General features: G+C 42.6%; 1 long non-coding RNA gene across 2 annotated transcripts; it reads left to right on the top strand.

Annotated features, from left to right (window-relative positions):
• Positions 1-1,040: 1,040 nt before the first annotated feature.
• On the top strand, positions 1,041-6,226 carry LOC118164207. Of its 2 annotated transcripts, none has more exons than XR_004749371.1 (2): positions 1,041-1,163; positions 5,844-6,226. It is a non-coding gene; the product is annotated as an uncharacterized LOC118164207 (long non-coding RNA). The 2 variants fall into 2 exon arrangements; XR_004749372.1 differs by having other exon boundaries at positions 1,044-1,218.
• The last annotated feature ends 341 nt before the right edge of the window (positions 6,227-6,567 follow it).

Below are 6,567 nucleotides of genomic sequence, written 5' to 3'. Positions count from 1 at the left end.
CTTGTGATTCATAGTGCTGATGCACTCAGGGACTCCTGTACCAAACACAATAGAGCCAGCTGTCACACTTGCAGAAATGCATTGTTCTGAAATTTTAACCCTCCAGAAACATGCACTGAGTAGATGAGCCTGTTGAAATCAGTCCCAAGGAAGCACAACCTCCTGGTTGTGATCACCCTGGCCTGTCCCCTAGAGGTGAATTCCTTTCTTTCAAAATCTTCAGGTCAGTGCTTTGAGAATACATCTTCAGGTCAGCCTCTTAGTCTAGAAGAGCAGCAATTTGAAACTCTACAGACTGTAGTAGAGAGTGTGTTTAAACCACTTGTGGTTACCTCTGCTGACAATTTTCAGGGGGTACCCTAAGCACTGTTCTGTAAGACATCCTTGAGGGGCTTGCCAGGCTTTTTTCTCAAAAATGTTCCACCTTCCATAGAAGCACTCAAATTGTCATTAATCCATAAAGACAGACTGAGACCATGCAAATGTGGTTTGTGCTCCAGTATGAGTTCATATATATATATATATAAATATACATATAAAACAATTCACCACTCCAGAGCAACCTGTAACCCTAAAGTCAGGGCCCTGTACTGGGAGGTGAGTAGCCTACATTCAAATCCCTCAAATCAATCAAAACGGATCTCCTTATGTGAAATATAACATATACTAAACTTTGGGGCCAGACAGGGACTTTGATGTGCAGGGAAAAGATGAAGGAAAAGCCAGCAAAAGAGTATTCCAGCAAGTAAATGGGTATATAGTAGTCCCTCACTGATAATCAAATCCATGAATAACCCATTTGATTGAACTGTGTCCCTCAGTGACAAAGTGAAATACCTGCATAGCTTCTTGTGACAGGAGAGACATTCATTCTGAACCAGAATAAAGGGACAGAGAATTATTTTCTGTGACTAGGATGAAACAGCTGAGTATGGCTGTGACTGCCTCTGCTATTTCCCTTGCCATATTTTCATCTGCTTTTTCTCTGAAGAAGAGATTACCCTGTCAAATTCATCTTTTTTCTACATTCTTTTCATAGAAAAGATTGCCCTGTTAGCTTCATCTCATGATTGTCTGGCAAATCCAAATAAATGTAATTAAATATTAAAGAATTGGGCAAGCAGTGATGGAATAAATACCACAGACCCTGTACAGATCTTAGGGTGAGATTTGTTTGCCTGTGTTTAACAGATGTACACTGTTTACCTGATGATAAAGGTATACTTTGGAATAACCTTATTTTGGTAATTTGTTAGTTGATTTTGTTTTTGAAGTGGATGGTGGAAAGACTGGTCTGGAAACAATCTGCTCTCATTATCTGCAAAGAGGGGAGAGTATCAGCATTATTCTGGCACTGACACCCCATCTGGAGGGACAGGTGCTCTTCTTTATCTGTTCAAACACAGAGTTTTTCCTCGGAGCAGTAAGAAGAGTTTTCCCTTGTGTCCTTCATTACAAGGGCTTTAAGCGGATCTACCCAATGAACCATGATACTGTTTCATTTCATGCTTGCCATCACACACACATGAAACAATGCCAGCTTTGGGCAAAACCTGCCTTTGTTACTTTGTTAGCAAATGTGCAGGGCGTGGCCAAGGACGGCACAAACCCATCAAGAGTCAAATCAGTCAAGCTCCCCAGTGCAGATAGATGGGGTCTGCATCTCCACCGTACACCAGCTGTCCCAGAAGCAGGCGTGTCCTTTTGCCACCGCTGATGGATGCACAAAGGCAACCAAAGCTGCAGTGTGCTCTGGACAACAGAGCAGGGGAGTGAAATCTGCAGTTTGCAAGATTCCTGTCTGATGCTGGTTTTCCCCCACTCAGTGAGGTGCTGCCATCTCACAGACAGCACAAATATACTCCTCAAGCAGTGAAATAATCAGGTTTTTAAAATCTGCAAGCCTTGATATTTCAAATGAATGAGACTCATAATAAATGCACCTTGTGAAATGGGAATAGGTTTAAAAAAAAGAGCCTGAGTGACTGAAGGGTTGAGAGAGCCAGGACATGTCAACAACATGCTTTAATTACTCTGTGTATTAGTTCCTCTGTCACTGCTAGAGCTTTCAGAAAACTAGCTCTGAAACTGTTCTTTATTTAGAGGGAAAGAAAAAAAAAAAAAAAAAAAAAGTAGTCTAGGCTGACTCACAGGTGTCTGGAAAGGGAAAGGCCAGAATACTTGTCTCATTGCATGTTTCATCACAGTATTTTCAAGACATTATTTTAGAATGATGTCACCCAAGGAAAATGTCATCTCACCAGAGCTGCCCAGAAGTTTGCCTTTATTAAGTAGGTTGAACAGTTCAGTCTGCTTTAATGTTTAAGCTGACCAGACGCTTCTCACTAATCACAATGCTTTCCTTAATGTCTTCTTGGAGAGGCAATGGGACAGGGGTTTGGGGGACTTACATCATTCCCAAGTCTGCTATGTTTACCTACCACATAGATTCATAGATATCCACTTTGACATATCAGTGCTAAAAATAGCTTCAGGTGCTACACAGGGAGATGGATAATCACTGCTGAAAGGCTTCAGGGAGTTCTCAGGTTCACTCCACACACATTTAGATAGATTCAATTCTTCTTTTCTTTTCTAAGGTTTGGCTGGCTTGACCTAAATGCTTGTGTAACAGAGTTTAACCACAAATCCCTTAGAAATAGTGAGCTAGATTAGGTAGCTAAGTAAAATAAATAAATAAAGGAGAGTTAATGGAAGACAAAAGGCAAACCCTTCCCAGCTCTGTGCAGTCACCATATAATCCCCTAAAAAACTTCCCCTGACCTAAGGCTGCTGCTGCTGGGTGCAGCTGAGGAATCAAAGGGGGTCATCAGAGGAGGCTCAGGTCACCTCTGCTTCCAGCTGGTGGACTCTACACTTCCTCCCCACCTGCCAGGGTCACCCCCTGGTGGATTACGGCCATTTGCTGGCTCATTGGAAATGCAGGCTCAAATGTTTCTAAATGGTCTGCAACCACTGGGAAAAATAAAATAAAATAAAATGATTATTCTAAACTGTGGTGTGTAATTAGACTAAAATTATTCCGAGTGCCAGAAGATGGGGAAGGCAAAAAGAGGGAGAAGAACTTGCTGATAGATGATAAATGAAATAAAATACTGCAGATGGCTTCAGTTGATATCATGGACCTGGCATGGTTATCTTTCCAAAAGCCATTGGCCTGACTCCACTGCTCAAAACCCCGTCATGGTGCTATGTAAGCAGTGGTTTCTCCAGAAACACTGAGCCTCTGCCCAAGGGGGGACCATTTGTGATGAGAATCTTCCAGAGGAGATCAAGAACATGTCAGCCATGGGCCTTATCACACCTCTTGTCAGAGCTTGGGGAAGGGGATTCTTTACCAGAGGTACTTTGAGAAGGAAAGAAATCAGTAACAAAATCGTTTTGAATATTGACCTTCCTCTTGTTTCCCCTTCTTCAGAAAGACTTATTTTTGCTTGTGAAGGCTCAAGCCTCCATGAGTGTATAGCTCCCTCCTCTCTGAGACAGGTGCTGTGTGTGCAGTGGGATATGGGATGGCAGTGAGGTAGAACTGCTCCAAAATGTGCTTGTGAAGTTCTGCCCCCCCCTTTGGCTTCAGGCACAATGTTTTCCTGATACAAAATCTGCCAGCACTGACCTATTTTGAACTCATTTCTTAAGAACACTGTCTCAGTTGATGCTGGTGGTTTCCAAAACCTTTCAGGAAGTGTTTTAAGTGCAGTGCATTAGGCTTTGCCTTCCCCATGGCCCTGATGCAGCACTTAATATGGGCACGACTTGATGTGTTAGTGCAAGGCCATTTGCTCAGTTACGCCTCTTCATTGTGCTCCCTGTCTGCCTCCGGACTTCCCAGAGAAACTAATGAGCCAAGCAAGGGACTAAATCAACCGAACCCAAGCTGTAGACTTCTTCAGGGAATGCTAGTGTCAGCTGGGCTGTTGTAACCAGCTGGGTTTGTTGGCCCTGATACTCCATGCAGCAAAATGCTTAGGGCCACAAGTGGTGAGACAAGTGTTACACACAGGTTTTACTGGCTTTGATCCAGAAAGCAACAGGCATGTCAGGGTTTAAACTTCAAGTAATGAGTTAACACCTAAGCATGTTTTCCAGCATTATCCCTAAATATCCAAATCCCTGCTATAGCTCTGTGCATATAAATATGTATGCAGAAACATGCATACTTATGTATAACGTTTGTCTGGGAACAGACATTTGAAGTAGTATTTAACATCTCCCTAATATTCTGAGTGTTACTGAAAGATGTCAAAGGATGCACAACGAAATGGTACAGTGAGGGAGCTGATGCTCCATCACTTGGGCTCTCACATTTAATACAAATTTCTCTGGGTTGTGCCGGCAAAGGACAGAGCAGGTGAGGACCACTGATTATGGATGGCTCATTCACTGCCTGCTCATCTGCCTCCCACCCCCTTGCATTTCTTTTCTTGGACCCTTCTCTTCTCGTGATTTTTTTTTTTTTCCCTTTTTTTTTTTTTTTCCTTTTTTTTTCTCTTCTTACTTGTCTCCTCACAAGATATGAGTAACTACCACTGAAGTCAAACTGAGTTACTCACTTCCTCCATAAGGGAACTCAGATCCCTAAAGCAGACAGTCTGCAGAATCACATAAATGTTTGCATGCCTGCCCTGGAATAGGAATGAGCTCTAAGAGAACAGCCTTGTGAGGTTTCTTGCCTTTCATGAGATGAATCAGGTGGGAAAAAAAAACACCAAAATCCTGCTTCATTAAGTATTTTTGTTTCTGGAGAATGAACATTTATACAGAAGTCTTTAAAAATTGTCAATATTAAATACGTTATGTGGTTTCATGGAAAAAGGAGTGTGATCTTGTATGTATTTACTTTGAGACTTCTTACCAGTTCTTGTTATACCTACACTTCTTTGTCCAATAAATTGTTTGGCTGCTTTCTAAAGATAAAGAATTACACCAAAGTTCAGTGGGCACAAAGTTTAGTATTTACAAAAAAAATGTATTACCAGAGTTAGAAACATGATAAAATCTCACTGTTGGATCTGAATAGTCCCACACATCTGTGGTCTTCAGAGCTTCATAGGAACATCCTCAAGAACTCATCTCAAGTCAGATCTCTGTGGTGTCTGCACAGGACAGACCGTAAAGCCCTGTAGAGTGAACTTTGTACTTCAGCCCAACTGACTGCATCTTTATATATTTACTCACAGCTTCCTCCTGACTTATGAACCTCTCTGAATCTGTGGACTTACAACCCCCTCTGAGCACACAGAGGAGCTGATATGAAGCCACAGCTACTGCTTGCTTCATATTGTGCTATGTCTCCAGGCAGCAGCCTGAAACTCTGGCTGATGATCACAGTAGGGGCTGCCTGAAGATAATGCTACCTGATATTGCATGTGCTTGTGGCAGGACTTCAAATAAATTTTTAACTCCAGGCCTTGTGTGAAAACTAGAGCTGAGACAACCTCTCAAGATGGTTCCTTTCATGGGAAACTCCCATTTGGCCTGACCCAGCAGGCAATAAAACTCTTCAGCTTGTAGAAGCACTCATGGTTATGTTTTTAAATCTGAAATAGGCCCCATGAAAAAACACAGACACCATTATTATAAAAAAAAAAAAAAAAATCCTCTCTTAGTGTCACTGGGTCACACACTGAACTGAACTGCAAGGACAAAGCAGGTCCTTTTCAGTCCTACAGAAACCCAGGGATTTCTCTGCCAGGCTGCAGGCTTCAGTTCTGCACTCCCGCAGCTCAGCTTTCTGCCGCCAGCCCAGCAAGCTTCACTCCAAGATACTTGTCTCCTTTTCCATCTTTTAAAGATTTTCTTTTGTTTCTGTGCTTCTGCAGTGTTTGCTGCCCTGAATGCAAGTGACTGTTGAGAGGTCTTTGAACAGAAACACGAATTTTGCCACCACTGTGAGCAAGATCAAGATCTTTGGTGCTCAGACACAAAGAAGGATGCTGCCCCTCTCCCTGTCCCTCTGCAGCACTGTAAGAAAAGCAATACAGTCATCTGTGGGCTCAGAGGGAAAAAAAGCAGTACAAAATTTGCGTGTCATTTGCTGTTCAGATGAGGCTTATATCTCACTTGCTGAAGCTAAAGGCAAACCCCAGTAACTGCACAGAGCACAGAAATGAAACAGCAGTTTCAGTGTAAGAGAGACTTAAAAGCATGGTGTCTAGAAGAAACATATACTACCAAAATATTTCTCTTTTATTCCTGGTTTCACCAAAAAAAAAAAAAAAAGTGAGATAATGAAACAGCTGTGTCAGAAACCGCAGGTGTTCATAAGGTGTTCATAAGAGTTTTTGTGCTCTAACAGGTTGCTCCCCTAGAGAAAAACCTTGGGATTCCTGCAAATCCAGCTGGGGTTCATTGTACCTCTGGCAGGGAGAGGAGGCAAAGACAGAACAAGAAGGCTGTGGCCCCTGTCACCCACGAAATCTGGCAGAGATGCCAAGCAGTTGCCTGGGATAGTTCAACAAACGTGAAAATGCTGCTGCTGGGCTCATGTCTGGGGATTTTTTCCAAAGGAGGGAAGGCTCCTCATGGCGTTGCCTCCACAGAGTC

The sequence above is a fragment of the Oxyura jamaicensis genome, chromosome 1, assembly GCF_011077185.1.
Source record: "Oxyura jamaicensis isolate SHBP4307 breed ruddy duck chromosome 1, BPBGC_Ojam_1.0, whole genome shotgun sequence".
NCBI classification, from domain to species: domain Eukaryota; kingdom Metazoa; phylum Chordata; class Aves; order Anseriformes; family Anatidae; genus Oxyura; species Oxyura jamaicensis.
Note: the sequence above shows the minus strand (reverse complement) of the source record. Positions and strands in the feature narration are given on the sequence as shown.